The 21,989-nt window shown below is 39.0% G+C and overlaps 1 pseudogene; it reads left to right on the top strand.

Annotated features, from left to right (window-relative positions):
• LOC122319810 overlaps window positions 1–8,986 on the top strand; it is a 9,349-nt pseudogene extending 363 nt beyond the window's left edge.
• The last annotated feature ends 13,003 nt before the right edge of the window (window positions 8,987–21,989 follow it).

Raw genomic sequence — 21,989 nt, 5'->3', positions numbered from 1 at the left:
GTACCGTGAGGGAAAGTTGAAAAGAACTCTGAATAGAGAGTTAAATAGTACGTGAAACTGCTTAGAGGTTAAGCCCGATGAACCTGAATATCCATTATGGAAAATTCATCATTAAAATTGTAATATTTAAACAATATTATGATAATAGTGTGCATTTTTTCCATATAAGGACATTGTAATCTATTAGCATACAAAATTTATCATAAAATATGGCTTATAGTTTATTTAAATTAAAATGCTTGCGTTTTAACACAAAATAAATGTCATTAATTTGATAAAGTGCTGATAGATTTATATGATTACAGTGCGTTAATTTTTCGGAATTATATAATGGCATAATTATCAATGATTTTTGTGTTTATTATATGCACTTGTATGATTAACAATGCGAAAGATTCAGGATACCTTCGGGACCCGTCTTGAAACACGGACCAAGGAGTCTAACATATGTGCAAGTTATTGGGATATAAACCTAATAGCGTAATTAACTTGACTAATAATGGGATTAGTTTTTTAACTATTTATAGTTAATTAACACAATCCCGGGGCGTTCTATATAGTTATGTATAATGATATTTATATTATTTATGCCTCTAACTGGAACGTACCTTGAGCATATATGCTGTGACCCGAAAGATGGTGAACTATACTTGATCAGGTTGAAGTCAGGGGAAACCCTGATGGAAGACCGAAACAGTTCTGACGTGCAAATCGATTGTCAGAATTGAGTATAGGGGCGAAAGACCAATCGAACCATCTAGTAGCTGGTTCCTTCCGAAGTTTCCCTCAGGATAGCTGGTGCATTTTAATATTATATAAAATAATCTTATCTGGTAAAGCGAATGATTAGAGGCCTTAGGGTCGAAACGATCTTAACCTATTCTCAAACTTTAAATGGGTAAGAACCTTAACTTTCTTGATATGAAGTTTAAGGTTATGATATAATGTGCCCAGTGGGCCACTTTTGGTAAGCAGAACTGGCGCTGTGGGATGAACCAAACGTAATGTTACGGTGCCCAAATTAACAACTCATGCAGATACCATGAAAGGCGTTGGTTGCTTAAAACAGCAGGACGGTGATCATGGAAGTCGAAATCCGCTAAGGAGTGTGTAACAACTCACCTGCCGAAGCAACTAGCCCTTAAAATGGATGGCGCTTAAGTTGTATACCTATACATTACCGCTAAAGTAGATGATTTATATTACTTGTAATATAAATTTTGAAACTTTAGTGAGTAGGAAGGTACAATGGTATGCGTAGAAGTGTTTGGCGTAAGCCTGCATGGAGCTGCCATTGGTACAGATCTTGGTGGTAGTAGCAAATAATCGAATGAGACCTTGGAGGACTGAAGTGGAGAAGGGTTTCGTGTGAACAGTGGTTGATCACGAGTTAGTCGGTCCTAAGTTCAAGGCGAAAGCCGAAAATTTTCAAGTAAAAAACTAATGACTAAATAAATATATATACAAGCCAAAAATAATATACTTGAATAATTTTGAACGAAAGGGAATACGGTTCCAATTCCGTAACCTGTTGAGTATCCGTTTGTTATTAAATATGGGCCTCGTGCTCATCCTGGCAACAGGAACGACCATAAAGAAGCCGTCGAGAGATATCGGAAGAGTTTTCTTTTCTGTTTTATAGCCGTACTACCATGGAAGTCTTTCGCAGAGAGATATGGTAGATGGGCTAGAAGAGCATGACATATACTGTTGTGTCGATATTTTCTCCTCGGACCTTGAAAATTTATGGTGGGGACACGCAAACTTCTCAACAGGCCGTACCAATATCCGCAGCTGGTCTCCAAGGTGAAGAGTCTCTAGTCGATAGAATAATGTAGGTAAGGGAAGTCGGCAAATTAGATCCGTAACTTCGGGATAAGGATTGGCTCTGAAGATTGAGATAGTCGGGCTTGATTGGGAAACAATAACATGGTTTATGTGCTCGTTCTGGGTAAATAGAGTGTCTATCATTTATGGTGGTTACTTGTTCCCCGGATAGTTTAGTTACGTAGCCAATTGTGGAACTTTCTTGCTAAAATTTTTAAGAATACTAATTGGCTCAAACCGATTAGTTCTTATTAATTATAACGATTATCAATTAACAATCAATTCAGAACTGGCACGGACTTGGGGAATCCGACTGTCTAATTAAAACAAAGCATTGTGATGGCCCTAGCGGGTGTTGACACAATGTGATTTCTGCCCAGTGCTCTGAATGTCAAAGTGAAGAAATTCAAGTAAGCGCGGGTCAACGGCGGGAGTAACTATGACTCTCTTAAGGAAAAATAGCCAAATGCCTCGTCATCTAATTAGTGACGCGCATGAATGGATTAACGACGGACGTGTGTTTTCGACGTGCTCCATTAATTTGTGAATAACTTTTGATTCCGTGCGAATTAATTGCTAATTTTTAGCTTAAAATTCGCGGATTCGCCTAGCGATTAAAATCGTGTAATTTTCCGGTCGGAAAAGTGCGGTTTTCCTCGCGAAAACATCGTGTTAAAGTTTGCAAACAACAGCACGTGTTGGAAATTTTCCGCTGCAGCTTGTGTGTGTGGGTGAGTAGAGCACAGCTTATTCTCCCCTACTCCCAATGGAGGGCGCGCTCTCTGAGAGCGAGCTGTCGGCGAGCAGTCGGGCCAGCAGTCGGCCCAGTAGTGCTGCGAGTACGGCGAGGCGTCGGCGCGGAAAGAGAGGGAAGGCGACGACGAGCGCGGTGCCGAAACCGACGCAGCCGAAGCTGTTGGCGCTTGACGTCAACGAGCCTCTGCCGGCGCCGGTAGGTGTGTTGGAGGAGAGCCCATTCTCCTCTCTCGAGGTGGCGTTGGCCTCAGCCTCTGCCGCTGCCGCTGGCGTCGCTGCCCTTTCCGCTGCTTCCCCCGCTGCCGCCTCCGCTGCTGCTCCCGCTGCTTCCCCTGCTGCTGCTCCCGCTGCTTCCCCTGCTGCTGCCCCCGCTGCTGCCCCTGCCGCTGCCCCCGCTGCTGCCCCCGCTGTCGCCAGGGATTCTGGTGGAGCCGCAGCTGCCCCCCCTGTCCCCGTCTCCCCTCCCGTCGTCGCGTCCGTCCATGGTACGGTGGCCGAGCTGGCCAAGATCAAGGACGGATTCTTGGAAGAGGTTGTTGCGTCGAATTTATCGACCAAGCAGGCCTGCGCCATGATGCGGTGCCTAAATAGGTACGAGGGCCTGGTGCTTGCGCTCTCGGCGCGGAATGCAGCCTTGGAGGCTCTCCGCGACCAGCAGCGAATGCCGCCGCCGCCGCCCCCCGAAGTCCGTCATGGCGCAGGCTGTGGTCCCCATGCCACCTGCTGGGTATGCAGCCGCATATCCCAGCCTGCCAGCGCCTCAAGCTGCTCCGGTGCCTGCCCCGCGGAAGCCACGCGAGACGTGGTCCGCTGTTGTGGTGAGCAAGGACCCGACAGTGAGCGGAAAAGAGGTTGCAGAAAAGGTGCGCAGGGAGATCGCCCCTTCGCTTGGCGTACGTCTGCATGAGGTGAGAGGGCTTGCGCGTGGCGGTGCCATCATACGCACCCCCCTCATCAGGCGAAATTCGGAAGGTTGTTGCAAACAAGAGGTTTGCAGAAGTCGGTCTGGAGGTGAAGCAGAGCCCGGTGCAGCGACCCAAGGTGGTCGTTAGCAACGTCGACACTGCGACGAAGCCAGCCGACTTTATGAAGGACCTGTACAGGAACAACTTCGCGGATGTGATGGATGTGGCCTCCTTTGAAAAGGCGGTACACCTCGAGAAGCCATGGTCTGCGGCTGACGGCGCCACAGTCAATGTGACGCTCGATGTCAACGCCGTGGCCCTTGAGGTGCTGGATGGTGCAAAGGCGTACATCGGCTGGTTCGCCTACAACTGCCGAGCCTTGGTGCGCACGTACGCCTGCCACAGGTGCGTCGGATTCGACCACAAGGTCGCCCAGTGCCGATATAAGGAGAATGTGTGCCGCCAGTGCGGACAGAACGGCCACAGTGCGCGGAGTTGCACGAACCCGGTGGACTGCCGGAACTGCCGCTTCAAGGGGTATGCCTCGGGACACAATATGTTGTCCCCAAGCTGCCCAGTGTATGCGGCTGTGCTGGCGAGGGTGAATGCTAGACACTAATGTTTAGCATCATCCAGGCAAACTGTGGCCGAGGCCGAGCTGCGACGGTCGAGCTCGGAGTCCGATTGAGGGAATCAGGATTTCTGTTCGCACTTTTGCAGGAGCCATATCCAGACGTCGGGAGGATGGATGTGCTGCCTGAAGGAATGAGGATCTTCGCCGATCGGCGAGGGAAGGCAGCCATCCTAGTGGATCACCAGGATGTCATCTGTATGCCAGTGGAGCCCCTCACCACCGACCACGGCGTATGCGTGAGCGTTAAAGGGAGTTTTGGCTCAATCTTCCTTTGCTCCGTATATTGCCAATTCGACGCCGACCTAGACCCGTATCTCAGATACATGGATGCGGTCCTGCTGCAGGCCAGCAGAACGCCGTGCATCATGGGACTTGATGCGAATGCAGTATCCCCCATGTGGTTTAGCAAGCTCTCTCGGCAGACCGAGGGGCAAGCTAACCGCTCCCGGGGTGAACTGCTGTCTGAGTGGATGCTGGAGAAAGGAGTCGTCGCTCTTAACCAGCACAGTGAGGTGTTCACGTTCGATAGCGGCAGAGCCCGCAGCGATATCGACGTGACGATCGCCAACGAAGCAGCATCTATGTGGGCCACATATGAGTGGAGAGTGGGCGAGTGGGAGTTAAGTGATCACAACAGGATTACTGTTGTTGCCACAACAACTTCCACGCGCGCAGTTGAGAGCATAGCTCCTGTGCCGTCCTGGAACTTCTCCACTGCTCGCTGGCGATTGTTCGAAGAGGAGTTGGTGAGCCGGGCAGCCGGACTTTTGGAAGACTTCTCTGAATCGCCGTTGGACCAGCAAGTTTCTGCCCTGCGGCAAGTGGTGCACGGAGTGTGCGACCTTGCGCTGGGTAGGAAGACGCCGAGATCGCCTAGGAGGAGAGCACGTTGGTGGACCGCCGACCTCAGCTCTGCGCGCCGCGAAGTCAGGAGACTTCGGCGCAGGCTCCAGGACGCTCGCCGACGTGGCGACGTCGAAAGGACTGAGCTTCTTGTGGTCGAACTGAGGATTGCCTCAGCCGACTACAAAAAGCTTATTCTGAAGGCGAAGGAGGACAGCTGGAAAAACTTCGTGGGAGAGAACGCAGACGATCCATGGGGGCGCGTCTACAAGATTTGCCGCGGTCGTAACAAACGCTCGGAGATTGGGTGTCTTCGCGTAAATGGCGAGCTGGTCACCGATTGGGGTGACTGTGCGCGAGTGCTCCTCCGTAACTTTTTCCCAGTTGCGGAGTCAGATGCACCGATTGCCTACGCGGAGACAGTCCCACCGGCGCTCGATGAATTCGAGGTTGACGCTTGTGTCGCCAGGTTGAAGAGCAGACGCTCGCCTGGCATGGACGGCATCAACGGCACGATCTGCAAGGCGGTCTGGCGCGCCATACCTCAATACCTCACGAGGCTCTTTTCCCGATGCATTCGGTCGGGGTACTTTCCCAGCGAGTGGAAGTGTCCACGTGTAGTGGCGCTACTCAAGGGACCCGACAAGGACAAGTGCGAGCCATCCTCGTACAGGGGAATCTCCCTGCTGCCCGTTTTCGGCAAGGTGCTTGAGGGAATCATGGTGAATCGCGTTAGAGAAGTTCTTCCGGAAGGCTGCAGATGGCAGTTCGGATTTCGCCGAGGACGATGTGTGGAGGAAGCTTGGAGACACGTAAAGAGCAGTGTCGCCGCCAGCACGGCGCGATACGTGCTTGGAGTTTTCGTGGACTTCAAAGGAGCTTTCGACAACGTCGAATGGTGCGCTGCACTGCGCCGATTGGCCGAGTTGGGATGCCGGGAAATGAGCTTGTGGCGAAGCTTCTTCTCCGGCCGAAGAGCAGTGATCCGAAGCAGTGTTGGTACCGTGGACGTACCAGTCACTAGAGGCTGCCCGCAGGGGTCAATCAGTGGCCCATTTATTTGGGATCTACTGATGGATGTACTGCTACAGCGCCTTGAGCCGTACTGCGCACTCAGCGCGTACGCGGATGACCTGCTTCTTTTCATCGAGGGAAACTCCCGACTCGCGCTTGAAGAAAAAGGAGCGCAACTAATGTCCATTGTTGAAACGTGGGGAGCAGAAATTGGTGTAACCGTTTCCACCAGCAAGACGGTGGTTATGCTGCTGAAGGGCAACATGGCGCGAACGCCATTGGTAAGGTTTGCGGGAGCAAGCTTGCCGTATGTCCGCAGCTGCCGGTACCTTGGCATCAAAGTCAGTGAGCGCATGAGCTTCATGGTGCACATCACCTCGCTCAGAATGCGGATCACGGGAGTTGTTGGAGCATTGGCGCGTGTGCTTCGAGCCGACTGGGGCCTCAGTCCTCGAGCCAAGCGGACCATATATGCCGGACTCTTAGCACCCTGTGTGCTCTTTGGTGCCTCGGTATGGTATGTCAGTACGACGAGGCAAATAGTGGCCAGGAGGCGACTTATTGCCTGCCAAAGGCTGATCCTACTTGGAAGCCTTCCGGTATGCCGAACAGTGTCTTCCCTGGCACTGCAGGTTCTTGCTGGAGCTCCCCCGCTTGACTTGGCTGCAATGAAAATTGCCGTTAAGTTCAAGCTGAAGCGTGGATACCCGTTGGAGGAATACGACTGGCTCTACGGCGAAGACCTTTCAGGTCTAAGCTGGAAGCAGAGAATGGAGCGGATTGACGAGTGTCTATTGCGTGATTGGCAGGACAGATGGGATGATGTGGACTCCCCAGGACGGGTGACCCACAACTTCATCCCAAATGTCGGCCTCGTCCATCGAAATCTCAATTTTGGGTTTTCGATGCGCATGGGATTCCTGCTTACAGGGCACGGGTCGTTGAACGCATTTCTGCATAGCAGAGCTCTCAGCGATACCGCCGCATGCTCATGTGGCGATCCTAGTGAGGATTGGGAGCACATCCTTTGTGCTTGCCCCCTTTATGCAGATTTGCGCGACCTCAATGGACTTGGTGTGCAGCGCGTTGGCGAAACCTGGACGTTTGGAAGGATTCTGGAGGACGAGGACAGGACTCGAAGGCTGAAGGAGTTTGCTGAGGAGGTTTTCACCAGGAGAGGGAGGAACTCCTAGTTCCTTTTGTTTACGCCGTGTGGTGAGCGGAGAAGAATACTGCCACAGCCCACCATTGCTTGTCGTAGGAGGCGACTAATATGGCTTGGGCACTCTATCCGGGCTTGTCGGAGCCAAAAGGGAGGGTCCACCGAACCCTGCATTTCGGTACCACGGGTTGAGCAGTGCCTTCCAAGGCTGCTCATTGAGGTCGGCCCCCTTGTGGGAGTATCGTGGTGGCTGTGGTTGATACCTATATCGCGGGTAGAACTTTCAAGTTCGACGAAGAGTTGCGTATATACGACTCGGGTGCTGTGACCCTAAGATCAGAAGAGATTTTAGATAGATCTCGCTCCTCAGCAAGGGGGAGTGTTTGCCCGACAAGCACACACTCGAATTGCTACCGGGATAGTTGCTACGTACATAGCTGTAGCTTCTATTTTGGGGCGTTGGTCTGGCGCTTAATCTAGACACATGCACTATATACATGGGTATATAAGAGTGTCGTGGCTGTACTCCCTTCAATGTGGAACACGCCACGTTAAATAAAACTCGGAGGGATCCGATCCACACCACCTGTCCCTATCTACTATCTAGCGAAACCACAGCCAAGGGAACGGGCTTGGAATAATTAGCGGGGAAAGAAGACCCTTTTGAGCTTGACTCTAATCTGGCAGTGTAAGGAGACATAAGAGGTGTAGAATAAGTGGGAGATATTAGGCTTCGGTTTGATATCGCCAATGAAATACCACTACTCTTATTGTTTCCTTACTTACTTGATTAAATGGAACGTGTATCATTTCCTAGCCATTATACGGATATATTTATTATATCTTATGGTATTGGGTTTTGATGCAAGCTTCTTGATCAAAGTATCACGAGTTTGTTATATAATCGCAAACAAATTCTTTAATAAAACGATGCATTTATGTATTTTTGATTTGAAAATTTGGTATAACTCCAATTACTCAGGTATGATCCAATTCAAGGACATTGCCAGGTAGGGAGTTTGACTGGGGCGGTACATCTCTCAAATAATAACGGAGGTGTCCCAAGGCCAGCTCAGTGCGGACAGAAACCACACATAGAGCAAAAGGGCAAATGCTGACTTGATCTCGGTGTTCAGTACACACAGGGACAGCAAAAGCTCGGCCTATCGATCCTTTTGGTTTAAAGAGTTTTTAACAAGAGGTGTCAGAAAAGTTACCATAGGGATAACTGGCTTGTGGCGGCCAAGCGTTCATAGCGACGTCGCTTTTTGATCCTTTGATGTCGGCTCTTCCTATCATTGTGAAGCAAAATTCACCAAGCGTTGGATTGTTCACCCATGCAAGGGAACGTGAGCTGGGTTTAGACCGTCGTGAGACAGGTTAGTTTTACCCTACTAATGACAAAACGTTGTTGCGACAGCATTCCTGCGTAGTACGAGAGGAACCGCAGGTACGGACCAATGGCACAATACTTGTTCGAGCGAACAGTGGTATGACGCTACGTCCGTTGGATTATGCCTGAACGCCTCTAAGGTCGTATCCGTGCTGGACTGCAATGATAAATAAGGGGCAATTTGCATTGTATGGCTTCTAAACCATTTAAAGTTTATAATTCATTTTATAAACGACAATGGATGTGATGCCAATGTAATTTGTAACATAGTAAATTGGGAGGATCTTCGATCACCTGATGCCGCGCTAGTTACATATAAAAACATTATTTAATACAATGACAAAGCCTAGAATCAATTGTAAACGACTTTTGTAACAGGCAAGGTGTTGTAAGTGGTTGAGCAGCTGCCATACTGCGATCCACTGAAGCTTATCCTTTGCTTGATGATTCGATATTTAATAAAATAACGAAATGGAAAGAATATTATAATTATTAAATTTATTTTGATAATTATAATTTTGGATTTTTGGGGAATCCAAAGAAAAAGGTAGCCAAAAAGTACTCGTCATATTATTAGTGACGCATATAAGATCATGTCAAAGTAAAAGAAACAAAGTAATGTTTGAGATTAACTATGAATCCACTTTTACGGTAGCCAAATGTTCCGTCATATTATTAGTGACGCATATAAGATCATGTCAAAGTAAAAGAAACAAAGTAATGTTTGAGATTAACTATGAATCCACTTTTACGGTAGCCAAATGTTCCGTCATATTATTAGTGACGCATATAAGATCATGTCAAAGTAAAAGAAACAAAGTAATGTTTGAGATTAACTATGAATCCACTTTTACGGTAGCCAAATGTCCCGTCATATTATTAGTGACGCATATAAGATCATGTCAAAGTAAAAGAAACAAAGTAATGTTTGAGATTAACTATGAATCCACTTTTACGGTAGCCAAATGTCCCGTCATATTATTAGTGACGCATATAAGATCATGTCAAAGTAAAATAAACAAAGTAATGTTTGAGATTAACTATGAATCCACTTTTACCGTAGCCAAATATTCCGTCATATTATTAGTGACGCATATAAGATCATGTCAAAGTAAAAGAAACAAAGTAATGTTTGAGATTAACTATGAATCCACTTTTACGGTAGCCAAATTTTCCGTCATATTAGTGACGCATATAAGATCATGTCAAAGTAAAAGAAACAAAGTAATGTTTGAGATTAACTATGAATCCACTTTTACGGTAGCCAAATGTTCCGTCATATTATTAGTGACGCATATAAGATCATGTCAAAGTAAAAGAAACAAAGTAATGTTTGAGATTAACTATGAATCCACTTTTACGGTAGCCAAATGTTCCGTCATATTATTAGTGACGCATATAAGATCATGTCAAAGTAAAAGAAACAAAGTAATGTTTGAGATTAACTATGAATCCACTTTTACGGTAGCCAAATGTCCCGTCATATTATTAGTGACGCATATAAGATCATGTCAAAGTAAAAGAAACAAAGTAATGTTTGAGATTAACTATGAATCCACTTTTACCGTAGCCAAATATTCCGTCATATTATTAGTGACGCATATAAGATCATGTCAAAGTAAAAGAAACAAAGTAATGTTTGAGATTAACTATGAATCCACTTTTACGGTAGCCAAATGTCCCGTCATATTATTAGTGACGCATATAAGATCATGTCAAAGTAAAAGAAACAAAGTAATGTTTGAGATAACTATATATAAACCTCTTTACGGTAACCAAGAGTCTCGTCACATTAATAATAATAGTTAATGAATGTATAGCCATATAGATGATTGGTGACCGGTAATGAATAAAAAAAAAACCTATATTTAATATATCTATAAATAATACATATTATTTGCGGAATCGTTCATATAATATTATACTATGATATAATATTATTAAAATAGGTAATTAATTTATTATTACGATTTAAGTCACCCTGACTAACAAAAGATTTTTTAAAATACACAATTGAATGGCGGGAGTAACTGTAACTTTTAAAGTGTAGTTCAATGCCTTGTTAATCAATTAGTAATGTTCATCAATAAATTAATCAAATTCCTACTGTCCCGAAGAATTGCTACTGGGATAAAATTAAATTAAACCAACGCGGCTGGTGCTCACACTAAACACTTTTTTTCCATTAAAAATCATTATAGGTAGGCAAGGCAGTTTTGCCGATCAAAGTATTCTTCAAAATATATGAAATTATGATATCCGATATATATATACATATATATGATATCAATAATATAAATAAATTTACCATATACATATGAAAATCAGTATGAATATCAATTATATGAAGAAATATATATCATATGTATATAAAAAAGTATGAAATATACCTATAAACCTACCTATAAGTGGTTGCCGACTCAAGTATTGTTTAAAACATATGATATGCATATGATTTTGTCAATAATATTAATAAATTAATCATATACATATGAAAATCAGCATAAATATCAATTATATTAAGAAATATATCATATGTATATAAAAAAGTATGAAATATACCTATAAACTCTTAAGTAAATTGAGAGAAAGCCACAGTGTGGGCTCATCTAGTACTGAAAACACCCGATATCTAGATAGGGTGTTCAAAAACTATTATAGGTAGGCAGTGGTTGCCGACCCAAGTATTGTTCAAAACATATGATATGCATATGATTTTGTCAATAATATTAATAAATTAACCATATACATATGAAAATCAGCATAAGTATCAATTATATTAAGAAATATATCATATGTATATAAAAAAGTATGAAATATACCTATAAACTCTTAAGTAAATTAAGAGAAAGCCACAGTGTGGGCTCATCTAGTACTGAAAACACCCGATATCTAGATAGGGTGTTCAAAAACTATTATAGGTAGGCAGTGGTTGCCGACCCAAGTATTGTTCAAAACATATGATATGTATATGATTTTGTCAATAATATTAATAAATTAACCATATACATATGAAAATCAGCATAAATATCAATTATATTAAGAAATATATCATATGTATATAAAAAGGTATGAAATATACCTATAAACTCTTAAGTAAATTGAGAGAAAGCCACAGTGTGGGCTCATCTAGTACAGAAAACACCCGATATCTAGATAGGGCGTTCAAAAACTATTATAGGTAGGCAGTGGTTGCCGACCCAAGTATTGTTCAAAACATATGATATGCATATGATTTTGTCAATAATATTAATAAATTAACAATATACATATGAAAATCAACATAAATATCAATTATATTAAGAAATATATCATATGTATATAAAAAAGTATGAAATATACCTATAAACTCTTAAGTAAATTAAGAGAAAGCCACAGTGTGGGCTCATCTAGTACAGAAAACACCCGATATCTAGATAGGGTGTTCAAAAACTATTATAGGTAGGCAGTGGTTGCCGACCCAAGTATTGTTCAAAACATATGATATGCATATGATTTTGTCAATAATATAAATAAATTTACCATATACATATGAAAATCAGCGTAAATATCAATTATATTAAGAAATATATCATATGTATATAAAAAAGTATGAAATATACCTATAAACTCTTAAGTAAATTAAGAGAAAGCCACAGTGTGGGCTCATCTAGTACAGAAAACACCCGATATCTAGATAGGGTGTTCAAAAACTATTATAGGTAGGCAGTGGTTGCCGACCCAAGTATTGTTCAAAACATATGATATGCATATGATTTTGTCAATAATATAAATAAATTTACCATATACATATGAAAATCAGCATAAATATAAATTATATGAAGAAGTAATTCATATGTATATAAAAAGTACTGAATTCAATATTCTCTTAAGTTATTATAGGAGAATAACTGTAGGGTGGGTGGCAAGCCCAATTGAAAATGCCCGATTTCAAGACATCGATGCAAAAAACTACTATAGGATGGTCAGTGGATGTCCATCTAGAATTGATATAAATCTATGTATATAATATGATTTAGTCAATGTTGACAATATATATTATAATATTATCCGTATAAATTTGTTTCTTTATTCTTTTTGAATACGAGACTTGGCTGAGCGGACTAATATTATTAAAACTCAAGATAATAACGTTGAAACGTGCGCCAAGGTTATATATGTATATATATAATAACAATTGGTTTCCAATTATTATCGTTAATTTTTGGTGGCAGGCTAATATAATGTATATTAAATTAGTACCTGCCTTAAAATCGGACGCACTATATCGTTTGCCGGTATAGTGAGTTCAAATAAAATAATAATATTTTTTAATAATATTATTATTAAATAAATACTTATTTTTCATATGCGCTCGGTTTTATATTATATATCATTCGAGAGTTATATGAAAAAATGTTAAATTTTAAATTTAAGGGGCACAACTAGTGTGACGGCCTAAAAAAATGGTGATTTTTGGGAATTTTTATAAAAAAACTACTTGATCAATTCCTTTCAAATTTTCAGAATATATTTATACATGTTTGAAGAATATACAGTAAAATTTTTAAAGAAAAAATTAAATATTTTTTAAGCTAGAGCCGATCTCCAACGGCGCTAAAAAAAAAAGTGCCCCAACTGCTGCAGTGATTCCGGCCTTCTCCGTGGATGAAATCAAAAAATGAAAAATTCTCGTTAAACTAGATGATATTGTCCATACAATGACCTACAATAAATAAAAAATATCAAAAATTGACAAAATGGCGGCGTTTAAAAAAAAAATCGAATTTTACCCAAAATTTTGGTCGTTTTTGGCCTGCCAAAATTCGATTTTTGATCGGATCAAAAAACCGATAGGTCATTGTAGGGAGGACTATATATAGAACATCTAAAAAAATTTGATAGTGATCGGATCATTAGTTTTTGAGTTATCACTGCAGCAAAATCGGAAAATGCTGTTTCGAGAAAAACGAGTTTAAAGATAAAATGATCGTATTCACTGCTATACGAGCGGCTGCTCTTAAAATTGCTATAACTCAAAAACTATTTAAGATATCGATTTGAAATTTTAATATGTTATTTTTAAAGGTGTAATCTACCGATATATGAAAGAAAAAAAAAAAGATTTTTTTGAAATGTCACACTAGTTGTGCCCCTTAACATCAAAATACAAATGATTTAATTCAATATTTATATTGATTAAACAAAAATTGCAAATGTGTGGATACATAAATAATTATGTATGTTGAAATAAAATGATATTTTAGAATAAAATATTGTACATATAATAAAATTATAGTAGCAAATATATATTAAATAAAAATTATGTTATAAAATTATACATACATACGTATATTTATATATATATGATGTAATGAATAATTCTTATAACATCTAAAACTTGTTATATTAGTGGCGAAACAAGTATAAAACAAAACATAAAAGAAGGATTACGAATGCTATACAAGTTTTGGCCGTAATCAAATTCAAAAAATAGAATATTAAAATAATAGATCTATAATATTTATATTGCATTATTTCTATTCGAAAATATGAATGAAATATGTAAAGAAAAACATTATTCTGGTTGATCCTGCCAGTAGTTATATGCTTGTCTCAAAGATTAAGCCATGCAAGTTATCCAACCCATGAAACCAGGCCACTTATGGCTTTTATAAACAATATTTTCAAACTCCGCATTTCCTTTGTCTTTGGCTTTGAGGCCCGCTCTTAGTTCCCCAGCTAAGCTAAACAATTCAAATTTAAAGTAAACATCAGCTTCCGTTCGAAGCGCAATCAATTGCGCCGATTGAGTTTCAAGTCCCCACCAAATTGCATCGGTCAGCATAATTGAATTTCACAATAAGATGCGACAGTTTCATCTTAAGCTTTTATTCTAAACAAAATTGAAGTTCGAAAAACCAAAAGAAGAAAAGCTCCTGGCCGAGGTTTATTGGAGCCGATCAAAAAGTTAGGAAGTCAGTTCTGTTCAGATCGGCATCGCGTTCAGTTATATCTGATAAAGTGTCTTGTGAAAAATTGTATTTAGAAGTTTAAAAGTTTATCACCAAAATAAATATATAAATAAAAAATAAAATATATTTTTTTAAATTCACCAATAACATCAAATTTAATTGGCGCCCAACGTGGGGCCGCGTCATAAAAAGTTCTAAAAAAATCGTTTAATGAAAATAAGTTAAACTTAAACGGAGCTTGCGCGGCCCCACTAACTGTGGAAAAATAAAATTTAATTTCCATTAAACGACACAAATAAGAGACAGTGATTGTTAACAATATTTGAATGGAAAATAATAAATGAAATAATCTATTTAAAGGTGAATTAAAAAATAAAGGTGGACTGAAAAATCTAAAACAAAAAAACACAAGAAAACTAAAGAAATAAAACAACAACAAAAAAACCCCCAACACGCTGTAATAAGAAGAACCAAGAAGGAAGGAAGATCATACTCCAGCCATAAAATCACGCTAAAGGACAAATAATCTCTGACATCAGGAAGGAAGATCAACCCACAACCACACAGAAGGAAGACCCCATCGGGACAGTCTCGTGAGGAATTAAATATTTACAATTACAAAAATAAAAAATCATAACTTAAGACCAGGGTTGACAGGAAAAAATCTAAAAATTAAAATTGAATAAAAACAATAAGATAGTTTGACAACAATCTGGAAAATTTAATAAATTGTTTTGGTGAATTAAAATTAACAATGGCAACAGGAGGTCCAGCACCAAATTTTTCTGCAGGGAGTGTAGCCACAGCCGGCAACCTAACACTGGAGTTAATTAATAGATTAATAAGCGTTCAACTGGGCGAAGTTAGCAGAAAAATAGATGGCATAGAAGGAAGGTTGGCCACAGATGCAAATACTGTGGAAGATTTTAAAATTCAAACAATCGACCCAACAATAAAATGCGATACTACACTTGAAGTCGTAAAATCATTGCCAAAATTCACCGGGGAAATAACACAATATGTCGGTTGGAGGGAAGCTGCAGAAACAGCAATGAGCCTTTATAAAATTCAAAGCGAACAATATTTTATCGCCCTAACAATTTTACGAAATAAAATTTTGGGATCTGCCCATGATGCTCTAACCAATCATGGCACAGTTTTAAACTTTAAAGCCATCTTATCTAGACTTGATTTTGTATACAGCGATAAACGACCAATACACATTCTCGAGTCAGAATTTAGTACACTCAGGCAGGGGCGAATGACAGTTATAGAATATTATAATGAAGTCAATAAAAAAATGACTTTGTTAATAAACAAAACTATAATGACACACGGAAAGGACAGCTCAGTTACCCAAGAAACGAACAAAACAATAAGAAGCAACGCACTACGAATATTTATATCCGGACTAAATGGATCCATCTCAGAAACACTATTCTCGTTAAATCCACCAGATTTGCCCAATGCTTTGGCAAAGGTCCAAGAATTGGAATCGAACAATTTCCGAGCCCAATTTGCTAACAGGTATTACGGGTTTAAAAGTGAAAATAAATATCGAGGAAATAACTTACGGTTCGATCAAGGGCAACAAAAAATAATAATAATAAAATGGGTAATAATTGGGGTAATAACCAAAATAATAATTGGCCACCGAGAGGAAATTATTATCAAAATAATAATCAAAATAATAATTATAAGCAGCAAGCCGTCGAGCCAATGGATGTCGATCCATCAATTCAAATTGAGAATAAATCCTATAACAATCGGCAGGTCAATAATAATCGAAGGAGATATAAAAATAATTACTATCAAAATAATAATAGATCAAACTATTATCGCACAAATCAAAACAGAGAGACAACTCAAGCTCAAAAAAGGGAACAGGAAGGAACAGAAAATCAGCCAGCTAACAAAGTTACCCGACTAAATAATATTAACGAAGAACATTTTTTAGACCAGACCCCTACCGGGGAATGCCTTATTTAGAAAGAACAGATAGAAAAACCAACAAGCAGTTAAAGATTTTAATAGATACAGGAGCCACTGCTTGCTATATTAAAAAGGGAATTTTCGCCAATGAAATACCACTACTCTTATTGTTTCCTTACTTACTTGATTAAATGGAACGTGTATCATTTCCTAGCCATTATACGGATATATTTATTATATCTTATGGTATTGGGTTTTGATGCAAGCTTCTTGATCAAAGTATCACGAGTTTGTTATATAATCGCAAACAAATTCTTTAATAAAACGATGCATTTATGTATTTTTGATTTGAAAATTTGGTATAACTTCAATTACTCAGGTATGATCCAATTCAAGGACATTGCCAGGTAGGGAGTTTGACTGGGGCGGTACATCTCTCAAATAATAACGGAGGTGTCCCAAGGCCAGCTCAGTGCGGACAGAAACCACACATAGAGCAAAAGGGCAAATGCTGACTTGATCTCGGTGTTCAGTACACACAGGGACAGCAAAAGCTCGGCCTATCGATCCTTTTGGTTTAAAGAGTTTTTAACAAGAGGTGTCAGAAAAGTTACCATAGGGATAACTGGCTTGTGGCGGCCAAGCGTTCATAGCGACGTCGCTTTTTGATCCTTTGATGTCGGCTCTTCCTATCATTGTGAAGCAAAATTCACCAAGCGTTGGATTGTTCACCCATGCAAGGGAACGTGAGCTGGGTTTAGACCGTCGTGAGACAGGTTAGTTTTACCCTACTAATGACAAAACGTTGTTGCGACAGCATTCCTGCGTAGTACGAGAGGAACCGCAGGTACGGACCAATGGCACAATACTTGTTCGAGCGAACAGTGGTATGACGCTACGTCCGTTGGATTATGCCTGAACGCCTCTAAGGTCGTATCCGTGCTGGACTGCAATGATAAATAAGGGGCAATTTGCATTGTATGGCTTCTAAACCATTTAAAGTTTATAATTCATTTTATAAACGACAATGGATGTGATGCCAATGTAATTTGTAACATAGTAAATTGGGAGGATCTTCGATCACCTGATGCCGCGCTAGTTACATATAAAAACATTATTTAATACAATGACAAAGCCTAGAATCAATTGTAAACGACTTTTGTAACAGGCAAGGTGTTGTAAGTGGTTGAGCAGCTGCCATACTGCGATCCACTGAAGCTTATCCTTTGCTTGATGATTCGATATTTAATAAAATAACGAAATGGAAAGAATATTATAATTATTAAATTTATTTTGATAATTATAATTTTGGATTTTTGGGGAATCCAAAGAAAAAGGTAGCCAAAAAGTACTCGTCATATTATTAGTGACGCATATAAGATCATGTCAAAGTAAAAGAAACAAAGTAATGTTTGAGATTAACTATGAATCCACTTTTACGGTAGCCAAATGTTCCGTCATATTATTAGTGACGCATATAAGATCATGTCAAAGTAAAAGAAACAAAGTAATGTTTGAGATTAACTATGAATCCACTTTTACGGTAGCCAAATGTTCCGTCATATTATTAGTGACGCATATAAGATCATGTCAAAGTAAAAGAAACAAAGTAATGTTTGAGATTAACTATGAATCCACTTTTACGGTAGCCAAATGTTCCGTCATATTATTAGTGACGCATATAAGATCATGTCAAAGTAAAAGAAACAAAGTAATGTTTAAGATTAACTATGAATCCACTTTTACGGTAGCCAAATGTCCCGTCATATTATTAGTGACGCATATAAGATCATGTCAAAGTAAAAGAAACAAAGTAATGTTTGAGATTAACTATGAATCCACTTTTACGGTAGCCAAATGTCCCGTCATATTATTAGTGACGCATATAAGATCATGTCAAAGTAAAATAAACAAAGTAATGTTTGAGATTAACTATGAATCCACTTTTACCGTAGCCAAATATTCCGTCATATTATTAGTGACGCATATAAGATCATGTCAAAGTAAAAGAAACAAAGTAATGTTTGAGATTAACTATGAATCCACTTTTACGGTAGCCAAATGTTCCGTCATATTAGTGACGCATATAAGATCATGTCAAAGTAAAAGAAACAAAGTAATGTTTGAGATTAACTATGAATCCACTTTTACGGTAGCCAAATGTTCCGTCATATTATTAGTGACGCATATAAGATCATGTCAAAGTAAAAGAAACAAAGTAATGTTTGAGATTAACTATGAATCCACTTTTACGGTAGCCAAATGTTCCGTCATATTATTAGTGACGCATATAAGATCATGTCAAAGTAAAAGAAACAAAGTAATGTTTGAGATTAACTATGAATCCACTTTTACGGTAGCCAAATGTCCCGTCATATTATTAGTGACGCATATAAGATCATGTCAAAGTAAAAGAAACAAAGTAATGTTTGAGATTAACTATGAATCCACTTTTACCGTAGCCAAATATTCCGTCATATTATTAGTGACGCATATAAGATCATGTCAAAGTAAAAGAAACAAAGTAATGTTTGAGATTAACTATGAATCCACTTTTACGGTAGCCAAATGTCCCGTCATATTATTAGTGACGCATATAAGATCATGTCAAAGTAAAAGAAACAAAGTAATGTTTGAGATAACTATATATAAACCTCTTTACGGTAACCAAGAGTCTCGTCACATTAATAATAATAGTTAATGAATGTATAGCCATATAGATGATTGGTGACCGGTAATGAATAAAAAAAAAAAACCTATATTTAATATATCTATAAATAATACATATTATTTGCGGAATCGTTCATATAATATTATACTATGATATAATATTATTAAAATAGGTAATTAATTTATTATTACGATATAAGTCACCCTGACTAACAAAAGATTTTTTAAAAATACACAATTGAATGGCGGGAGTAACTGTAACTTTTAAAGTGTAGTTCAATGCCTTGTTAATCAATTAGTAATGTTCATCAATAAATTAATCAAATTCCTACTGTCCCGAAGAATTGCTACTGGGATAAAATTAAATTAAACCAACGCGGCTGGTGCTCACACTAAACACTTTTTTTCCATTAAAAATCATTATAGGTAGGCAAGGCAGTTTTGCCGATCAAAGTATTCTTCAAAATATATGAAATTATGATATCCGATATATATATATATATATATGATATCAATAATATAAATAAATTTACCATATACATATGAAAATCAGTATGAATATCAATTATATGAAGAAATATATATCATATGTATATAAAAAAGTATAAAATATACCTATAAACTCTTAAGTAAATTAAGAGAAAGCCACAGTGTGGGCTCATCTAGTACTGAAAACACCCGATATCTAGATAGGGTGTTCAAAAACTATTATAGGTAGGCAGTGGTTGCCGACCCAAGTATTGTTCAAAACATATGATATGCATATGATTTTGTCAATAATATTAATAAATTAACCATATACATATGAAAATCAGCATAAATATCAATTATATTAAGAAATATAACATATGTATATAAAAAAGTATGAAATATACCTATAAACTCTTAAGTAAATTGAGAGAAAGCCACAGTGTGGGCTCATCTAGTACTGAAAACACCCGATATCTAGATAGGGTGTTCAAAAACTATTATAGGTAGGCAGTGGTTGCCGACCCAAGTATTGTTCAAAACATATGATATGCATATGATTTTGTCAATAATATTAATAAATTAACCATATACATATGAAAATCAGCATAAATATCAATTATATTAAGAAATATATCATATGTATATAAAAAGTATGAAATATACCTATAAACTCTTAAGTAAATTAAGAGAAAGCCACAGTGTGGGCTCATCTAGTACAGAAAACACCCGATATCTAGATAGGGTGTTCAAAAACTATTATAGGTAGGCAGTGGTTGCCGACCCAAGTATTGTTCAAAACATATGATATGCATATGATTTTGTCAATAATATAAATAAATTTACCATATACATATGAAAATCAGCATAAATATCAATTATATTAAGAAATATATCATATGAGTTAAAAGAATGATTATAATTTGTTATAAAAAAATCAATCTTTACTTTATTGAGTTTGATTAAGAACTAACTGGATTAGGTTTTACAGGTTTAATTTATAGCTACGCGTCGCTCCATCGCTGTCACCGTCTCTGCCGTTGTCGCTGCTTCTGCTGACGTTCTTTGTTTCTATTTGTTTTGGCTTCCGCAATTGCTGATGTCGTTGTCGCTGTTGGCCAATCTTAATTGTAATTGGGCGATTCACTATTAGTCATTGTTGTTGGATGCACTTTGCTTCAGTTCACTCAACTTTGGGGATAAGCGTTTCCCACGATCGATGGTCAAGAAGGTGCAAGCTCAGCGCACGTGTCATCCGATCTTATTATTATTGTTGTTGGATGCACTTGCCTTGGTTCAATCAACTTTGGGCGTTTGGTGTTAAGCGTTCCCATGATTGTAAAGTGCAAGCTCAGCGCGCGGGGCGTCGAACTTATTGAAGGCATGGTATTGCAATACCATTTCCTCAATTACGCAATCTATGCTCACCCTATCTTTTATTTTGTTGATCTTATTATTTCGGGTGTTAACTCTTCCCTCCTTAAGCGCGACTGTCCTCGGTCGCAATGTAATACAGCACAGGTCCGGAATGTGGGGGTTCTTCTCGCGTTTCTGGTACAGGGGCTGCAGTACTTTCGTTGTTTTACGTCTTCGTAGTAGCTCCGTGACCGATCCTATTATTAGTAGGAGTAGGATGATGGTGGATCCGAAGCTGACTGAGGATTCTATGATCGATTTTCTTCTTAATTTTTCCAGCGCCTTTGTGTTGTCAAGATTTAATTCCTTGATCATTTGAAGAGATAGGACTTCCTCTAGTTTAGTCTTCTCTCCCATAAGTTGGAATAAGGGAGGCTCTGGTTCGACCGAGTTGATTTCTTTCGACTTGTAGATAGTTTCGCCAATAGTTACCGTTGAATTTCGGTATTGAATAATGAAAGAGCCTTGCAGTTGTAGAAGTTTTTCGTCTAGCAGAACTGGTCCATTGAAGTTGTTCAGCAATATGGTTCCAGATAGTATTTCCTCGAAATCTGGGATGTGTTGATTGTTGATCATCTTACATTGAGGTTCTCGGAGATTCAGGAGAGCATTTACGCAAGTGTCGTTACTTAAGTTTAACAAATTTTCTGTATTGCAGACTGTCTTATCATTATGGGATTCGCAAGGTGTTTTAATAGCAAATAATTGTTTCTTACATTCTAACAAATTTTCATATTTTATATCATTGATCATTTGGGCTTTCTTTTAGTGCTTTAATTTTTAAAGTTCTACAATTATCTGTTTTGATGGTTGGAAGGCTAATAATATAAATGAGGTCATCGCCGTTTGTGGCTAATTTAACTTTAGCAAATTCTAATAATTCCTCTATGTTAAAAAATAAGTTATTTTCTTTTTTGAAAATGTCCTCTACTATTTTAGTTTCTGTGCTTGTGAATACAAATGAATTTATTGTGTTAGATTTTGCCCATGTGATTGCGTAAATAATGTTATTAAT

Source organism: Drosophila ficusphila, unplaced genomic scaffold, assembly GCF_018152265.1.
Source record: "Drosophila ficusphila isolate 14025-0441.05 unplaced genomic scaffold, ASM1815226v1 contig_219, whole genome shotgun sequence".
Lineage (NCBI taxonomy): Eukaryota > Metazoa > Arthropoda > Insecta > Diptera > Drosophilidae > Drosophila > Drosophila ficusphila.
Note: the sequence above shows the minus strand (reverse complement) of the source record. Positions and strands in the feature narration are given on the sequence as shown.